This window comes from Ambystoma mexicanum, chromosome 13, assembly GCF_040938575.1.
Source record: "Ambystoma mexicanum isolate Mex_15411 chromosome 13, UKY_AmexF1_1, whole genome shotgun sequence".
Taxonomy (NCBI): domain Eukaryota; kingdom Metazoa; phylum Chordata; class Amphibia; order Caudata; family Ambystomatidae; genus Ambystoma; species Ambystoma mexicanum.
In genome coordinates, this window is record NC_090938.1 from 765129636 (window position 1) to 765149637 (window position 20002).

The 20002-nt window shown below is 47.5% G+C and overlaps 1 non-coding gene across 1 annotated transcript; it reads left to right on the forward strand.

Annotated features, from left to right (window-relative positions):
• The first annotated feature begins 1372 nt into the window (after positions 1-1372).
• LOC138522136 (U1 spliceosomal RNA) lies at positions 1373-1534 on the forward strand. The gene has a single exon (XR_011283248.1). It is a non-coding gene; the product is annotated as a U1 spliceosomal RNA (small nuclear RNA).
• Positions 1535-20002: the final 18468 nt, after the last annotated feature.

The following is a 20002-nucleotide window of genomic DNA, read 5'->3' on the forward strand; positions in this document are numbered from 1 at the left end:
CGGAGTTACTTTCAAGGTTTGTCATCTCTGGACATATGTTTAGCAGGGGTTGCGGCGACACAGCCTCTCTGCCCCAAAAATCGTTCTTTTGAATTGCGAATGTCACCGAAGATGAACTTTTATCAGCTGAGAAACCTAACCTTTGCAGTGCTTTTTTCCTCATCTGGAGACAAAGAAGAACAGCGGGAGCTCAGTTACGTTTACCTCTAAGCACAGTGCGGATTGATGAAAATGTCCATGCATTATACCAAGAACATTGGACATTATAGATGTGGCCAGTGGGGTATCAAAGCATGGCGAATACCACATGTACAGCACAATATGTTTCCCTAGTAGTGCCCCAATAACACACTGCAACCTGCAAATGGGTCACAGTGGACCACCTGCCAAGGTTTCTGGAAGTTGCTTATGATCTTGATCTGTGATCTATGATATGATCTGATATGATAGGTTATTTATTACGCGCTTAATACCCATGCAGCAGTGATCCCAATCATAAAAGTGAAACAGGCAAGCCCAACAGGTATAACCTATTTTCACTCTTTTGGTAGCGCAGTCTGAGGGCAGCCTATACCCTTCAGGAGACGTGTGAGCTGATACAGTTGCAACACAAAAAACAATAGTACTATGTTCCCAAAATACCTTAGTTCTTGTCTTTCGGATCTCAGCAGAGCCAGGCCTTTCAGCATCAGACCAGAAGCATGGGTGCCTTTGTGCTGGGCTGGGGTCAAGTCGGAGAGCTGCAGAGATGGGCCCCAATGATGCAGTTCTGTTTGGTAGTGGTGCTTTTTTGCGGGTAGAAAATGCTGGGAACAGTAGGCCGTGCCAAGTGGATGGCACTCGAAGACTCAGTGACCTCTGGGCCCAGACAAGGGAATACTTGCCTTTGGCGCTGTGCAGGCTCGGCTGACACAACACACTATATGGTTACGGCAAAGATGTCAAAGCTTCAGCATTGTCATTGAGCAGAACTCTGAGATTCAGGGGTGGTGGAGCATCGAGGTCCAGGATGATTATGATGGTGTCAATAGGGCCAGCGCTGAGCAGCTCCACTCAGGAGGGCCATGGGCGCGTGTGGGGCCGACAGGCCAGTGGGCAGACTGCAACAGGCCTGCTCGAGCCATCCTGCTATTTATACAAATCTCGGGCCGAGCAGGGCCTGATGGGAGAAAGGAACTGCGCTACAATCTGCTCTTCTGCTGGGCTCTGCCTGCTGGAGCTTCACCCACACGCGGGACAGGCAGCTCTGCAGATACTCAGAGCTTCCGGGAGGGGGGGGGGGGGTTGAGGCTGGGTCAGGGCCTGCCTTCTCACCCTCGCTTAGCGGGGCTTCCCAGAACTGACCCAACCCCTGCCCTCTTGCATGCAACTCATACTTAGCTGGCAGGAGAGAATCTGACCTCAAGGGCAGATCTCCCAGGGTGAGGCTTACCCATTGCACATCGGATTTGTTGACCCCTGCTATGTTCCCAAATGCGGGATACACAACTGCATTATTTATGGTAGTGGGGGACTGCGTTTGCGCTCTCCCCCCGATTTATTGGTGAAAGAAAAGGTAAAGTGTGCACTAGGCCTTGTAGGTTGTATACTTTAAGATTGTGCTCACATTGCTTTTCTTCAATTAGGTTCACCTCTGGGTGATCGCTTTTCCACATTTTATCTGTTGAATTGAATTATGCTTCTTTCATCACCACAGAAGTAATGTGTATTACAGGGATAAGCTACCATATGTATTGGGCGCACTGCACATGCTCAGGCAGCATCAATCATGCTTTGTACAGGACAATGCTGGCCTAAATTGGGAACAGCCAGCATAGACATGTTGCTACAGAGGTTTATTTGGGTACAACCAGCATGACAATGTGTTACATCAGTGACAGTGGTGTCTTACACTGTGGACACATTGATCATTAAAATGTGTTGTGTTGTAAAATGTTCTTTTCTGCTGTTGGTGACATGGAATTTTCATGTTCCCCTTTAGAACTGATTGTAAACTTATGGCTTTTTGGTCATCTTTTCTGCTCTAAAATGCACCATTTCAACCTCATATTTGAAAAAAATTCTTGTGGGGGAAACCCCCCCAAACCCTCCCAAGAACCTTAAAGCTCCCTCGCTACGCTCGGTCGCCCCCACTATTTCAGAAAAATATGAACACCTAGACACTGAAAGAAATCACAAGCATCTAACCTTTGATCACTGCCCATGACACCAAAAGCTATCTTTGGGTCTGCATGGCTATCCCTGCCCGTGATGCTATTGTGTCAAAGGTCACACAGTATCACTTTTTAATATACTGCTTTGGGTGAGGGTGTTGACTTTTGGCTTGCCGGCCCACTGGGTGACAAAAAGTTAATGCTTCGGCCCCACATTCAGAAAGGTTGGACAAGCCTGTTTTAGATGATAGAAAGATTGTATTACCACTACAAAGGGTGCATTGTCCATTTGAATCACCAGGGTCATCCAATCTCCTATGAGGGTAAGCTTAATAAGTTTAGCACACTAAAGCAGCGATTATATCTTTATATCAACTGTTGAGTCTGGATATCCAAGTCTAATTAGCCGTTTTCTGACCTTTAGGTTGTACTTCGATCGCTGAAACTCAACTAGGACGGATTTGAGAACCATATGGCAGGTGTGCTTTCCCTTAAACACATTAGATATCTGTTCTACTGAAGGGAAGACCACTGACTCAGAGCCGCATTTAAAATAAAAAATGAAACGATGGGAAAATGCAATATGTGATGTTATGGACTATATGACACTTGTCATTTTAATTCCCTCGGCCACACAATCTTATGAGACTCATCGGCATGCCCCTGCATTCCTGATGATGTGACCAACAGCTTGGACTGTTCTTCCTTGACGTAAACCAGGTGACTATTGAGGGAGCAATACCAGGAATGATTTCTGTTTGAGATTATCACACAAAATCAGCTTTAACACATTATTCAACCTGGAATAATGGCAATCTTTATCTTAAGTTTGTAGATCATTGTGCGGTAACACTCACGAAAAGAGAAAATCACCACTAGCCCCAGAGGAAGGGAAGTGTCTGCTTGTTGGTTTTGAAAAACTCTTATTTTTCTATTATTTTTCTGCTAATTTTGTGAATATTATCTTGTGAAGAAACATTTATTTTGTGTACACTAATTATATAAACAATCAAGATTGTAAATATATAACTGAGCAAGTCATTTTTTCTTACAGCTAATTACATATAAGGTCTTAATTGTTGATTGTTAGACAGTAATCTTCGGTGTGCAGGTGGCGGGAAAGTCACACAGATCTGTGGACACCTGTTTGTCTCTTCCACCAGGTTGTCACCCTTCGAACAGTGGGCAGTGATTCAGAGGGTACACAGGCCCTCTACTCACCATCCGCAGCCTGGTAGGCTAACCCTCAGTGGCGCTCCCGCACTCCTCTCTGTGACCCTCTGGCAATCTATTTAGACTGCCTTTGCAACCATTGGTCCATAGGTAGGAGACACACAACATTTCCTTAATTGTCTAGAAGATTTAAGAACTCCTCCAGGTTGCTACCCTTCCAACAGTGTCCGGAGTGACCCATGATGCATTGGGTGCTTGGGCCCACTACACACCTACTGGCCTGGTAGGCTAACACTGAGTGATGCCCCACACTCCTGTCCAGGCCCTAACCACCACAGGGATGTTGCACATGATCCTCCGCCAGCCTGCAGGCAGCTCCACACCTGGGCCACCACACCCTTGGAGCCCAGGGTTATTCAGCTCGCCGGCCCACTTTTCTGTGTTCTATCCCCTGGGCATCCACTGGCACATGTGGTCTGGGATGTTTACTCTGCCTTGCCTCCTACATGCCCTGGAGAAGCAGGAGGCCAGCATACCCCAAAAAACAATTTGTCCTGGTTGCTGCCCTCTGTCTTCCTCCAGCCTCAACAAAGGGCACCTTGAAATGTGAGGCCATCCATTTCACTGTCCTTAGTATGTTGGTTGGCAGGCTGAGAGATGCCTCAAACCTCACCCTAACATGCTCAGGTGCTGTGCTCAGTGGCCTGCTGGGGCCTTTTCCCCTGGCAGATGCAGGGCAAGGTGTTTGTCAGACATTGTTTGAGGCCAGGGGTGGAATGCCCGCTAGCTACTCCTAGATATCTGCCCTTCTGTCACCCACAAGCCCCAAACACCACTCACACTACCCAAAATGACCCCCTCCCCACAAACCAGTCAGACAGATGTTCCTTTTTTGGACTGGGGGTATACATCAAACAAAATGCCTCGCATAGCAGGATTTTCAGGAAACCTATAGTCATCAACAACCACCAACTCAGTCTTACACTCGCAGAGAGCTCATCCAAAGCACCTCCAAGAAAATATCCCCTTGGGCGAATTGTTGCTGGTCAGGACTGAAGTGAGGATGAGGTTTTCAAACAACAAGCAAGAAAAACAATGAATGGACTTTAACAACGAAGTTAGAGCTGCATTCAAAGGAGTGTTGTGATCTGTTACCAAGGCAACACAAAACCCAAAAGGAAGAGTCTGAAATCAGGTGTCTTACCATTTACCAGCAGAAGAGCCATCAGGTTTTTTAAAAATGCAATAACATGGGGAAATCCTGCTCCCAGACAAGCCAGTGGCATTAACAATTGTACCTTATATCTACTGCAAAGGGGCTCCTAAGTCCCACACGCTGCTATGTCACAGCTTTTTTTTTTAAATCAATCATGAAACCAAGATCTTGGGTGAACATCAACTTAAATGAGTTTTAGGATGTGGTCACGGTAATGTTTGCAAGCTTGCCATTCGGAGGAAATTTGGGAAACAAATTTGACAAATCGTGCGTGCATTCCTTAATTGTCAAACACTGTTGACAGTCTATGACATCAAATGCATATGTAATAGGTTCTATGTTGGGAGTGTCATACGAAAGTCAAAAGCAAGACCTTATAAAGTAACTATTGCTGTCAGAGGATGGTGGCCACAGCTTGTGGCTGCGATTTAACAAGCAGATGTTGGCCTCGATAGGATTTATCAAACCATTAATTAGGCCCTTCAAGGAAGGGGCTGCTGGTTAAACCCTTAAAGTTACCATCTTAGAGGAAAAGGCACTGACTCTGTGAAACTACCAGATAGAAAAGCCCACGGTGCATTATTTCCTTGAGCACAGACCACATCTCAGTCTGGAGAACTATGCAAGCTGGATTACTAATCCATGCAAGCGGGACATAATATTTAAATTTAGAGAAAATCGCCTACCAATAGCTTCTACAGTGGCTAAATGGTCCACAGGTAAGACCCCCACCACAGCCCCTTTTTGTCTCTGTAATGGCTACACAGTGGAAAATCTGTATCATTTTTTTATTTTTTGGTCCTAATTTACAGTCACTCAGAAGTTTCTCCTACCTATTTTTACATTATATAGTGTCCATAGACCAGGCGAGGCCAGGACACTGGTGCTCTCCCTTCCCTGTAAGAAAGTGGCCGATTCTATTTATGGTTTTATTGAAAATGCTTTTATATTTAAGAAAACGTAATGCTATTTAAAATTGTATTTTATTAAGTTTCCATATATTTTTATTCTGTATGTCAATTGGGTACTTTTATGAAATTGATATTTTGAAATAAAGTTTGTATGCATGTATGTAACAAGAAAGATAGAAGCACATTTTAGCGACATCGAAATCAGGATCCCATGTACCCTTGGGCCGAACACTCGACATGTGAAGATCCAGAACCATTCACATCAGGAGACTTAAATAATATAAAATATTAGGGTAATGGAAAATTGACTGATGATTTATATGTATTTATTGGTGAAATGCTTCACAGAATTGTTCTCTTAAACATTGTCTTTGCCTGCAAGTTTCCGCTTTCTATGCACTCCAATCCATGTAGTAATTCTCCCTCTTTGTTTACACCTCTCTTTGCTTCCAGGTTAAAGCTCAGTCTTTCTGATAGGTTTCCTTTCTGAAGAGCCTCTTCTCTTCAGATGATTTGTTTTTTTTCTTCCCAATCTTGCAAACCCTGCAAGATTGATACCTAGCTGCCAGCCATCCCTTAATGACTGTGGGGTGTAATCAAAGGCCTCAAACTAACAGAACTGAAGGGCCATGTGAAAGGGGCCTACCTGTCATTGCCAGAGGAAAAGCAGCATTTCATTCACAAAGAAAGAAGACATTCAAATGTCCCTTTCACAAGAAAAACAGGATTATTAAACACTGACACAAAACGGCTTTGCATGTGTATTTGCAGTTTAAATGTAAAAAATGTACAGCTGCTAACATAAAAATGTCAGGGAAAAGACAAAGGGCCTCATTACGACCCAGGCGGTAAGTTACCGCCTGGGCCGTGACTTTACCACCATGGCGTAAACTACGTTTACGCCATGGTGGTTGGCGGACTTACCGCCCCATTCCGACCTTGGCGGGCGGTAAGTCCCCAATCCCCATTTACCCTTCCCCATTCCCATTTTTGCCCCATAGGGCATAATGGGAGTGGGGAAGGCGTTAATTACGCCACCGTAAATTACGGTGGCGTAATTAACTCCATGGTCCCTTAGCGCCATGGATTTTAACACCTGCTAAAAGCAGGTGTTAAGTCCGCCATGGCGCTAAGGGACCTCGTACTCAGGCGGTAAGGGTCGGCGCTGTTTACGGCGCCGTAAACCCCTTACCGCCTGAGTTGTAATGAGGCCCAAAGAGTAAGGTATATTATGTGTTGCATTCAAAATACCAGCAAACATTTGAAAAGAAAAGGCCACGCTGTTTCCATGAAGACATTTCTGTAGGCCTGAGCAAACCCTTTGCTTTCTGTGGGACACATGTCAAAAAGGACGTCCCCCACAGAAAGCCTGGTTTACATCCCCCCAGCTATTTTACAACAGGAAAAAAGTGGCTTGCCTGAAAGGTGTGGAAACCAAGTGTCCTTTAGACTTGCTGTCTCTGCAAGACAATTTTCTTTGGCTGATGCATGACCAAAATGTAAGAAGGAAGTGTGAACACAGGGGCTAAAATTTAGAGAGGCTGAAATTCCAACTTCAAAGACCAAGCTTCAAACACAAAGAGACTAATAAAAATAAACACTGGTTACAAGCTGGCCCAGTGATAACAAATGGCCTGGAGGCATGGGAGTTGCCATTTGTCCAACATTAAGGATTACTATTAATTTAAAAGGACTATTATAACTTAGGCCTTTTTCTCAGCAACCATAAGCCGTACTAATCACATGTATGTGTAATTTTTTAGGTAATTTCCAGGCAATTATAGTGATGTAAAATTCATCCACCTACGAATCAGGGAACTTTAATGGCCATTTAAAATGGGTTTCTGGCTGATCTGAAAATGTTCCAAATGTCGGAGTTGGTGAACCGGTGGAAGGTGAAATTAGGAATATGGGGAATAAATTACATGTTGCTAATGTTATGTTTTTTGTGAAAATGTCAGAAAATTGCCACATGACCATACGAAGTGGTGTGGACCTGGCTGTCGTCTTATTTAATTACCCATGATTAGCTGATTCGGAAAATATATATATTATGGCAGTTGCGAGTAAAATTATGAAGTTTTGCCACCTAACTAGATTTTTGCCAAAATTTGTCATTTTATTTATTTATAATAATAATAATTATCATTTATGTATTGTGCATTTGTAAAGCGCTTATACATCAAGGAATTGGGCTCCAATGCGCCCCACAGGGCAAGGGGAGGGAACTTGGGAGCAAAAGGCAAATAGTATAAACTGGTGAAACAGGAAAGGGGTGGTCCTACTAGGCCTTGTGAGCATTCAGAATGTGCAAATACAGGGAGAGAGAGAAGGGACAGGGATGGGGTAAAAGCTGGGAGTTCTACAGAGGGAAGTGTCAAGGAGTCCATTGTGTGCAAAGTAAGTGCCTGGCAGAGATGGCTTGGTACAGACGGATCACCTTCCAATAATAAGTGCAAGCATGTGAGAACACAAGTCATTGGGTGCCCAAAGGCAGGTCCTGGGATGGGGTGGAAGGCTGAGGGCTACTGGGCGGAAGGCTGGGACCCAGAAGGACACATAAGGTCCCAGTCTTACAGCCTTATTTTGGATATGTTGGAGGGGCCCTAGAGAGGAAGAGGGTAGATTAAGGAAGAGGCTGTTGCAGCAGTCAAGCCTAGAGAGTACCAGAGCTCTAGAGACATTGAGCTTCTGTGGACAAGGGAGGAAAGGAAGGATACCTTTGAGTCGGTGGAGTTGATAATGGGTCTTCTTGGCAAGATCCAAGATGTGAGGGAGAAAAGAGAGAGAGGAGTCGAAGATGACTCCAAGGTTTCTGGCTTCAGATGCGAGAGAAAGGGTGAGCCCATACAAGGTTGCCAGAGTGAATGGAGGAAAGCACAAATGGGAGTCCCAATAGGAAGGAACTCAGTCTTGCTGGTATTGAGGTGGAGATCATTGGAGGAGCACCAGGACTGGATAGCAGATAGGCAGTCAGGGATGGTAGAGGAAATGGCAAGAGCATCAGAGGGAAGATTGAAGAAAGTGGAGATAAGGTGAGCAAGCCGAGCGAGATAGACGTTAAAGAGCCAGGATGAGAGGTTAGAGCCCCGAGCCCTTTAGAACAAATGGGGTTGCAAATGAAGCTACCATATTTCTGCTCCAGACTCTTAAACAATCCATAGAGATGGGCTGGAGTTGGGAGGAGAGAGAAGGGTAAATGTCCAATCCTAGTTGTGAGAACTCTTCCAGGGTACTCCCTAGGATTGTAAACTTGATGGTGTTATCGCTGCTATTTAAGGTGGAATGCACTATGAGGAAGGGACAGATTTGCTGAAATGTATATATTAGACAGAGCTGCTGAACTCTACCGTCTGACAGCTGCACGGAAACACCAGAGGAGATTGCTGAGAGTGCATCTGGGTAGAGATGTCTGTTTCTAGGAAGGCCTAAAAGCTGACCGGGTCCTATGGTGGAGAGCAGGAGGCCATCCTTGAGAGTGAAGTGACCAGACCACTGCCGTATTTTTCCAGAGGGCCCTGACATGCATCTGGCTGTCCTGAATTGTAAACAGAGTGTAGAGGAGGAGCCAAATGCCTCTACCAGAAGTCCTGCCCCCATTTTGCCCATATGTTGGAAGCTGGAAATTATGACATGCACAACGCCAGTAATGGTACCTATCCCTCGAAGCAAGAGATAGGTACCAGAATCCTCGAAGCAAGATGTCCATTAAGAAAGCACTATATAATGTAACCACGAAGGAATGACAGCCTCTTGCAGGAGGTCCTCAAAGAAGTGTGAAGCGATGAAGGCAAGAGCCTGGTGACGTCACATGAGCAAAGATGACGCACCAAGAAGAGATGCAAAAGAAGAAAGTATATAGACCTTATAGATTCTGATGATAAAGTAAAGAGTTGAGTAACATTTCATGTGCGGAATAAAGATTGCACGTATGAAAAGCACTCAAGAAAATGCAAGCCATTTTATTAGTTTACGGTTGCTGAAACGCAAGTAGATTAAGTAATCATGAACGCTGGCTAAACGTAGTGAATAGACTGCAGCTGGTGCCGCCATTATATATATATTTATAGAATCTGGATGTTCCATGTCGTGTTTAGCAAACTAGGACCCCAAGAGCAGAAAAGGCTGAAAGTGTGGCGCAGCAAAGAAAGATGGCTGATGATGAAGGAAGAATCGAGAAAGCTTGTCTGGCCCAGTGCCAAGGGTTGGGGCAGCCAAGAGACTAGTTATCTATTTGAGAAGATACAATGAACGTGAGAAGCGAGACAAGCTCATGTTGAGGCACAATGGAAAAACACTATGAGTGCCAAGTCTTATTCATTTAATAGTATTAAATACGAAGAAAGGAGCTCAAACCAGGTCTTCTGTCACATGGTCGAGATGGAAATAGACTTTGAGCGAGCCAAAGCGAGACTGGAGATAAGGCTGTGCTCACTCTCACTTTCATTCTCAGGCACAGTGAAACCTACAAGGCTGAGTTCAAAGACAATTTGAATGGCAGACAGCAGGAGTGAGGATGGATGATGGGCTAATTGGGTGGGAAGGCATGATCAAGTCCACCCACAAGCACCTGGGGTACCATCTTGCGTGCTGCTAGCGAGTGGAAAATTCCAGAAGAGTACAAGCATGCCGACCAATTGCAGAGGGCCACGTAGCCAAGAGCCCTATAGTTTGTGAGCCAATGAACATTGTGTATTCTATGACAGCGAAGATGACCTGCACTAGCGGTGGGCATAGCTGTCCACCTGATGTTAGAGATCCAATCATAATCCCATCCTCCATAGAAAGTATACCTAGATGTTCCTCGTAGACCAAACAAACCCCAGTTAGGTTTTCTTATTTTGCCATATAGTCTGATGTCACCTATGACAAACTTTTAGTATAAAGTCTATGTTTTCTATGAAATGCATGGAGTGAGTGAGCTTTGAGAAACCCTTGTGTGACGTCCAATTATATTCGCTGTACTCCCTTTTTTAGACAATTGCAAATAAAACAGCTAGGTTTTGCCAACTTCCTGAGTCCGTCTTATTATTGGTGTTAGAGTAAATTATGCATCACCATCTATCCCAGAGATTGTTACGTCGTTTTAAGGGCCTTAGGGGTCACAAGTGTAGAGGAGTAGCCAAATGCCTCTACTGGAAGTCCCGCCCCTATTTTACCCATATGTTGGAAGCCAGAAATTGCAACATGCACAACGCCAGCATTGGTATCCATCCCACGAAGAATCCTTGAAACAAGGTATCCATTAAGAAAGCCCTACATAGTCTACCCACGAAGAAATGACAGCCTCTTGAAAGAGGTCCCTGAAGAAGTGTGAAGCAGTGAAGGCAAGGGACTGGTGACGTCACATGAAACAGAGATGATGCACCAAGAAGAGATGACGAAGAAGGAAGTATATAGACCTTATAGATTCTGATAACGAAGTAAAGAATTAAATAACATTTCATGTGCGGAATGAAGATTGCACGTACGAGAAGCATTGAAGAAAATGCAAGCCATTTTATAAGTGTACAGATGCTGAAACGCAAGCAGACTAAGTAATCATAAGGCTGGCTATACATAGTGAATAGACTGCAGGCGGTGCCGCCAATATATCTATGTATAGAATCTGGATGTTACACATCGCATTTTAGCAAACCAGGACCCTGTGAGTGAAAGGGCTGAAAGTCTGGCACAGTAGAGGAAAACAGCTGACAACAAAGGAAGAATCGAGAAGGCTTGTCTGGCCCAGTGTCAAGGGTTGGGGCAGCTATGAAACTGGTTATCTATTCAAGAAGATACAATGAACGTGAGAAGCACAGGTGAGCTCCTGTTGAGGTGCAATGGAAAAAAAACATGAGTGCCAGGTTTTATTCATTTAATAGTGTTAAATACTAAAGGAAGAGCTCAAACTGTCACATGGTGTAGATGGAAATAGACTTTGGGCAAGCTACATTGAGACTGGAGATAAGACTGTGCTCACACTCCCTTCCATTTTCAGGTGCAGTGATACTTTACAAGGCCAAGTTCAAAGACAATTCAAATGACAGACAGCAGGAGTAATGGTGGATGATGGGCTAAGCGGGTGGGGAGGCATGGCCAAGTCCACCCACAAGAACCTGGGGTACCAGCTTGCGTGCTGCTAGTGAGTGGAATATTCCAGAAGGGTACAAGCATGCCAACCAATTGTAGAGGGCCACGTATTCAGAAGCCCTATAGTTTGAAAGCCAATGAAACAATGTTTATTTCATGACAATGAAGATGACTTGCACTAGGGGTGGGCATAGTTGTCCACCTGACTAGAGAGACCCAAACACAATCATATCCCCCATAGGGGATAGGACCCTCCTTTCCTGTCACTCTCTGGCCAGCCTCCCTTAGCCCTCCTCCTACCCTCACCTGTGAGGCTAAAAACCTCAGGGTGTTCTTTGACTCCACGCGTTCCTTCTCCGCCCACATCTCTGATGTCGCTAAAAAGTCAAACTTCCTACTGCACCTCCTCAGAGGTATTCTGCCTTTCGTCTCCTTCCCCCAGAAGCTCACTGTCTCACGAGCCCAGGTTCTCTCTAGGTTGATTATTGCAACAGCCTCTTTCTAATTCTACCTGCCTCTACTCTCCGCCCTTTGCAACTTATCCAGAACAGGACAGCAAGACTTGTACTTGGCCTCAAGCCCTGGGATTGTATCTCTCCAGCCCTGAAATCTCTCCACTGGCTGGCTGCCTGTGGCTGCAAGGATTAACTTCAAGACCCTTTGCATTTTCCACAAGGCGTTCTGGGGCCTGGGTCCAAAATACCTTCAGTTGTCCCTCGGTAAATACATTCCCTCCCGAGATCTTTGCTCCTCCACCTCTAACTCCCTCAGGGTCAGCCGTTTTTCAAAGAAACATGCTGGGGGTAGATCTCTTCCTTTTGCTGGGGCCTCCCTCTGGCACAGCCTCCCTGCCTCTCTGAAACTTGAGAAGCACCATCTCTGGTTCCAGAAGCACCTCAAGACCTTCCTCTTTGCTTCTGCCTTCGCTCCTCCTCTCGCCTGCTGATCTGTTCTATCTCGGCATCGTGCACCTGGTTACCCTCAGACTTTCGGGCCCAGGTACCTGCTCACCCTGCCACCCACCTGTATCCGTAACTCTACAGTCCTCCCCTTTTTCCTGCACTTATCAGACACACCCTGTCTGTTTGCCTTAAACCTAGCACTTACCACTTGCTGGCTGCACTACCACTGTTTGTTGCTTTTATTATTTATTTATTATTTATTTTGATTTCTTTGCTCAGCACTTTCCACTTTCTCCCCACCTCCCTGCACTTTTCCCTTTCCCTCTCACATGCACTTGCGCTTTTCCAATGTCACTGGGCCTAGTAAGATCGTTGTTTTGGTTCTCCCTTGTTCCCCTCCCTTGTCTCTTCATGCTCTGAAACACTTGTGTACGAGCGCGATATAAATAAAATATCAATATCAATACCACATAGAAAGTATACCTAGATGTTCCCCGTAGACCAACCACAACCCCAAGTAGGTTTTCTTACTTTGCCACATAGTATGACTTGAATGATGACGACTTTTTGCTATAAATATGTGTTTTTTCATGCAACACATTGAGAGACTTGAGCGAACATCCGTTGATGTCCGTTGTATTCCTTGTTTTAGATAAGCGGAGAAGGACTGGGAATGCAGCAAGCAGTGGGTGCATCGCAGACAAACAATCAGCGCCAAATAGATCAAGGAGGGAATAGATTTATGCCACAAGGCAGAGGAATGGGCTGCAGAGGAAGGGGTGGTTTTCAGAACAACCGAGGCGGGTTTCAGAATATGCATAATGATAATCATAATATGCAAGGAGGATTTAACCAAGGGGACAAATCAGAATATTTCCCCCTGTATGTTGGGCATGTGGGATGATAGGACATATTGCATGCAGAGGTGGAAGCCAAGGGTATGTACAGAATGGTCACTTCTCAAGAGGGGGGGGGGGCAGTTTATACTTCAGCATATAGCTCACAAGCTCTAGGGTTTGTCCAAGATCAGACAGTTTATCAAGCACAAGTGCTGCAAATGCAACAGGCTTTGCAGCCACAGCAAACACCATTGAATCCACTGCAAGGACAGTCACAGCACGCACCCATGCAGGTACGGCAGAACGCAAACACAGGACATTTATTGACATCTAGAGTAGGCTGTGTCACTGTGGTAGGAGGAAGTCCTTTTTACAGGTACATGGATATGCATGTACCCACAATAGGACAGCTCACAGGGCGACTTGATGTGTTCAGTACTATCAGTGATAACCGACCCCCAAGAGAAACCCAGGGTCGATGTGACGATAGGAGGCAAATCTTTTTCATTTCTAGTAGACACTGGGGCTACTCATTCATGTATACAAGAGAGAAAATACACAATGACGGGAAATGCAATTAATGCTCAAGGATTCTCTGGAGCTACAAGTCGAGTTCCTTTTACTGATGAATTACCAGTCTCCATAGCAAAGTGTGACATGTCTGTTCCATTATTGTATTCAAGGCAGACACCAGTTAACATTCTAGGACAAGATTTAATGACAAAGCTTAATATGACGATTTCTTTTACTGATGAAGGTATAGTGTGTTCGACTCCAGGGATACATTATATGAATGTGTGCAAATTCATATTGGAATTTACAGGGCAAATGGCTCTGTGAGGAATGCCATTAGAGCCATAAATCTTTCTTGATGGGGTATGCATTTTCTTGGCATGGCATGGCTTAGTGGGAAGGATTACGAGGATACCTGATGAGTGTTTATTTAGGCCACTAATACCTATGGACGAAGAGGGGGGACAGATTATTCCCCTAGAGTTAAATGCAGCCATAGTACGAGGGGAAATGGCCATGCTCGAAGGAACCGATGACGCGGGCAGGCCATGGAGAACAGTGATTGCCATTGGGGAAGGGTATAGATTGACTAACGTCACTGATGAGGATATGTTAAGAGATGATCCATCAGATGATGAAGTGATATTCAAGATGAGTATTACATATTGGATCAGAATAGATACAAGGGAAATCCCACAGTGAAAGGTGATAGTGCGGCAGCTTCCAGCATTTTTTGATGAAGATTTGGAAAATGTGCCAAGCCCTTTATGGACTACAGGCCCCTATGACGTCAGACTATTGAAGGGGGTAGGAGAGCTTAAGATTAAACTGAAACCAGGAGCAATTTTACCTCGAGTAAGACAGTACCCAATGTCTCGAGAGGCGGATGACAGTATTTTTAAGACTATTTCAGCTCCGATGGAACAAGGTATTTTAGTGATGTCAGAGTCGCTGTGTAATACTGTGGTGTATCCTATCAAACAATTGAAGGGAGGGTTGTGGAGATTCATACAAGACATGAGATCGATTAACCAGATTGTAAAGGCAGAGTTTCCTTTAGTTCCGAATCCAGCAACAATACTTTGTAGTATCCCAGCAGTGACACAATATTTCATGATGATTGACTTGAAAAATGTTTTTTCTCAATCCCGTTGCATAAGAACTTGCAAGAACTAACGTAATTTATGTTCCGCCAATCTAAATTGAAAAGCACTTGTTTCTGGTGGCCTGTTGTGTACCAGGCTGGAGATGGGCTTTGCTTGTGTCTCTTGGAGGCAGCGATGCCTTGTTGTTTGCCATGCTGCAGGTGAGTTCTTTTAGTGTCTTTTGGAAGCTGTGATGGCCTGATGTGTGCCATGCTGGAGGTGACTGTGTTAGTGTCTGTTGAATGCTGTGATGGCCTGATGTGTGCCATGCTGAGGCGGGCGTTGCTAGTGTCTCTTGGAGGCTAGGAATGCCTGTTGTGTGCCATGCTGGAGGTGGGCGTTGCTAGTGTCTCTTGAATGCTGTGATGGCCTGACGTGTGTCATTCTGGAGGAGGGCTCTATCTGTTTGTGTTTCTTGGAAGCTGCAATGCTCTGTTGCGTGCCATGCTGGAGGAGAGCTCGGTTTGCATCTCTTTGAGGCTGTGATGGCCTGATGTGTGCCATGCTGGAGGAGGGCTCTGTTCATGTCTCTTGAATTCTGCTATGGCCTGATCTGTGTCATGCTGGAGGCGGGCTCTGTTGGTGTATTTTTGGAGGCTGTGATGGGCTGATGTGCGCCATGCTGGAGGTGGGCTTTGGTAGTGTCTCTTGGAGGCTGTGATGGTCTGATGTGTGCCATGTTGGAGGAGGGCTCTGTTAGTGTCTTTTGGAGGCTGTGATGGTCTGATGTGTGCCATGCTGGAGGCGGGCTTTGTTGGTGTATTTTTGGAGGCTGGGAATGCCTGTTGTGTGCCATGCTGGAGGCGGGCTTTGTTGGTGTATTTTTGGAGGCTGGGAATGCCTGTTGTGTGCCATGCTGGAGGCGGGCTCTGTTGGTGTATTTTTGGAGGCTGTGATGGCCTGATGTGTGCCATGCTGGAGGCGGGCTTTGTTGGTGTATTTTTGGAGGCTGGGAATGCCTGTTGTGTGCCATGCTGGAGGCGGGCTCTGTTGGTGTATTTTTGGAGGCTGGGAATGCCTGTTGTGTGCCATGCTGGAGGCGGGCTCTGTTGGTGTATTTTTGGAGGCTGTGATGGCCTGATGTGTGCCATGCTGGAGGCGGGCTTTGTTGGTGTATTTTCGGAGGCTGTGATGCCCTGTTGTTTGCCATGCTGGAGGCGGGCTCTGTTGGTGTGTTTTTGGAGGCTGGGAATGCCTGTTGTGTGCCATGCTGGAGGCGGGCTTTGGTAGTGTCTCTTGGAGGCTGTGATGGTCTGATGTGTGCCATGTTGGAGGAGGGCTCTGTTAGTGTCTTTTGGAGGCTGTGATGGTCTGATGTGTGCCATGCTGGAGGCGGGCTTTGTTGGTGTATTTTTGGAGGCTGGGAATGCCTGTTCTGTGCCATGCTGGAGGCGGGCTTTGTTGGTGTATTTTTGGAGGCTGGGAATGCCTGTTGTGTGCCATGCTGGAGGCGGGCTCTGTTGGTGTATTTTTGGAGGCTGTGATGGCCTGATGTGTGCCATGCTGGAGGCGGGCTTTGTTGGTGTATTTTTGGAGGCTGGGAATGCCTGTTGTGTGCCATGCTGGAGGCGGGCTCTGTTGGTGTATTTTTGGAGGCTGGGAATGCCTGTTGTGTGCCATGCTGGAGGCGGGCTCTGTTGGTGTATTTTTGGAGGCTGTGATGGCCTGATGTGTGCCATGCTGGAGGCGGGCTTTGTTGGTGTATTTTCGGAGGCTGTGATGCCCTGTTGTTTGCCATGCTGGAGGCAGGCTCTGTTGGTGTATTTTTGGAGGCTGGGAATGCCTGTTGTGTGCCATGCTGGAGGCGGGCTCTGGTAGTGGCTCTTGAATGCTGTGATGGCCTGATGGTGGGACCAAGCCTGATTTGCATATGGTCTTTCCCCTTCTGTAATGGCTTGGCAGGCGAAGAACGATGGTCTGGAGGGTTGCCCCGAGCAATGCCAGTGGTTAAGGTTCGGTCTAAACCTTCCAGCCATCACCTCTTTGTTTTTGCTTTGTCACCCTGAGTGGGACGGGTATGCCCAGATGTGGGTCCCGCGCCTGCTGGGCCCAGAGACCCAAGCTACTCCTCACAGATGAGGCCCAACAATGCCGAAACATGTTTGGCGATGCTTGTGGTCTCGTGCAGAAGGGATGTGACCTAGCAGTTCGGGCTGGACTGCCCCTTTTGGGGTGGGACAAAGCCGGATTTGCATATGGTCTTTTCCCTTCTGTAATGGCTTGGCAGGCAAAGAACGGTGGTCTGGAGGGTTGCCCAGAGCAAAGCCGGTGGTTAAGATTCAGTCTAAACCTTCCAGCCATCACCTCTTTGTTTCTGCATGGCCTGATATGTGCCATGCTGGAGGAGGGCTCTGTTAGTGTCTCTTGGAGGCTGTGATGGTCTGATGTGTGCCATGCTGGAGGCGGGATCTGTTGGTGTATTTTTGGAGGCTGTGATGGCCTGATGTGTGCCATGCTGGAGGCGGGCTCTGTTGGTGTATTTTTGGAGGCTGTGATGGCCTGATGCGTGCCATGATGGAGGCGGGCTGTGCTAGTGTCTCTTGAATGCTGTGATGGCCTCATGTGTGCCATGCTGGAGGTGGGCGTTCCTAGTGTCTCTTGGAGGCTGTGATGCCCTGTTGTTTGCCATGCTGGAGGTGGGCTTGTTAGTGTCTCTTGGAGGCTGTGATGACCTGTTGTGTGCCATGCTGGAGGTGGGCGTTCCTAGTGTCTCTTGGAGGCTGTGATGCCCTGTTTGCCATGCTGTAGGAGAGGTTTGTTAGTGTCTCTTGGAGGCTGTGATGGTCTGATGTGTGCCATGCTAGAGGTGGGCTCTGTTGGTGTGTTTTGGAGGCTGTCATGGCCTGTTGCGTGCCATGCTGGAGGAGGGCTCTGGTGGCCACATGGGTGCCATGCTGGAGGTGACTGTGTTAGTGTCTTTTGAATGCTCTGATGGCCTGATGTGTGCCATGCTTAGGCAGGCGTTGCTAGTATCTCTTGGAGGCTGTGATGGCCTGATGTGTGCCATGCTTAGGCAGGTGTTGCTAGTGTCTCTTGGAGGCTGTGATGGCCTGATGTGTGCCATGCTGGAGGTGGGCGTTGCTAGTGTCTCTTGGAGGCTGTGATGGCCTGATGTTGCCATGCTTAGGCAGGCGTTGCTAGTGTCTCTTGGAGGCTGTGATGGCCTGATGTTGCCATGCTTAGGCAGGCGTAGCTAGTGTCTCTTGGAGGCTGTGATGGCCTGATGTGTGCCATGCTTAGGCAGGCGTTGCTAGTGTCTCTTGGAGGCTGTGATGGCCTGATGTGTGCCATGCTGGAGGTGGGCGTTGCTAGTGTCTCTTGGAGGCTGCGATGGCCTGATGTGTGCCATGCTTAGGCAGGCGTTGCTAGTGTCTCTTGGAGGCTGTGATGGCCTGATGTGCGCCATGCTTAGGCAGGCGTTGCTAGTGTCTCCTGGAAGCTGTGGTGGCCTGATGTGTGCCATGCTGGAGGCGGGCGTTGCTAGTGTCTCTTGGAGGCTGTGATGGCCTGATGTGTGCCATGCTGGAGGCGGGCGTTGCTAGTGTCTCTTGGAGGCTGTGATGGCCTGATGTGTGCCATGCTTAGGCAGGCATTGCTAGTGTCTCTTGGAGGCTGTGATGGCCTGATGTGTGCCATGCTTAGGCAGGCGTTGCTAGTGTCTCCTGGAAGCTGTGGTGGCCTGATGTGTGCCATGCTGGAGGCGGGCGTTGCTAGTGTCTCTTGGAGGCTGTGATGGCCTGATGTGTGCCATGCTGGAGGCGGGCTGTGCTAGTGTCTCTTGGAGGCTGTGATGCCCTGTTTGCCATGCTGTAGGAGAGGTTTGTTAGTGTCTCTTGGAGGCAGTGATGGTCTGATGTGTGCCATGCTGGAGGTGGGCTCTGTTGGTGTGTTTTGGAGGCTGCCATGGCCTGTTGCGTGCCATGCTGGAGGTGGGCTCTGGTGGCCACATGGGTGCCATGCTGGAGGTGACTGTGTTAGTGTCTTTTGAATGCTCTGATGGCCTGATGTGTGTCATGCTTAGGCAGGCGTTGCTAGTGTCTCTTGGAGGCTGTGATGGCCTGATGTGTGCCATGCTTAGGTAGGCGTTGCTAGTGTCTCTTGGAGGCTGTGATGGCCTGATGTTGCCATGCTTAGGCAGGCGTTGCTAGTGTCTCTTGGAGGCTGTGATGGCCTGATGTGTGCCATGCTTAGGCAGGCGTTGCTAGTGTCTCTTGGAGGCTGTGATGGCCTCATGTGTGCCATGCTGGAGGTGGGCCTTGCTAGTGTCTCTTGGAGGCTGTGATGGCCTGATGTTGCCATCCTTAGGCAGGCATTGCTAGTGTCTCTTGGAGGCTGTGATGGCCTGATGTTGCCATGCTTAGGCAGGCGTTGCTAGTGTCTCTTGGAGGCTGTGATGGCCTGATGTGTGCCATGCTTAGGCAGGCTTTGCTAGTGTCTCTTGGAGGCTGTGATGGCCTGATGTGTGCCATGCTGGAGGTGGGCGTTGCTAGTGTCTCTTGGAGGCTGCGATGGCCTGATGTGTGCCATGCTTAGGCAGGCGTTGCTAGTGTCTCTTGGAGGCTGTGATGGCCTGATGTGCGCCATGCTTAGGCAGGCGTTGCTAGTGTCTCCTGGAAGCTGTGGTGGCCTGATGTGTGCCATGCTGGAGGCGGGCGTTGCTAGTGTCTCTTGGAGGCTGTGATGGCCTGATGTGTGCCATGCTGGAGGCGGCCGTTGCTAGTGTCTCTTGGAGAGTGATGGCCTGATGTGTGCCATGCTTAGGCAGGCGTTGCTAGTGTCTCTTGGAGGCTGTGATGGCCTAATGTGCGCCATGCTTAGGCAGGCGTTGCTAGTGTCTCCTGGAAGCTGTGGTGGCCTGATGTGTGCCATGCTGGAGGCGGGCGTTGCTAGTGTCTCTTGGAGGCTGTGATGCCCTGTTTGCCATGCTGTAGGAGAGGTTTGTTAGTGTCTTTTGGAGGCTGTGATGGTCTGATGTGTGCCGTGCTGGAGGTGGGCTCTGTTGGTGTGTTTTGGAGGCTGTCATGGCCTGTTGCGTGCCATGCTGGAGGAGGGCTCTGGTGGCCACATGGGTGCCATGC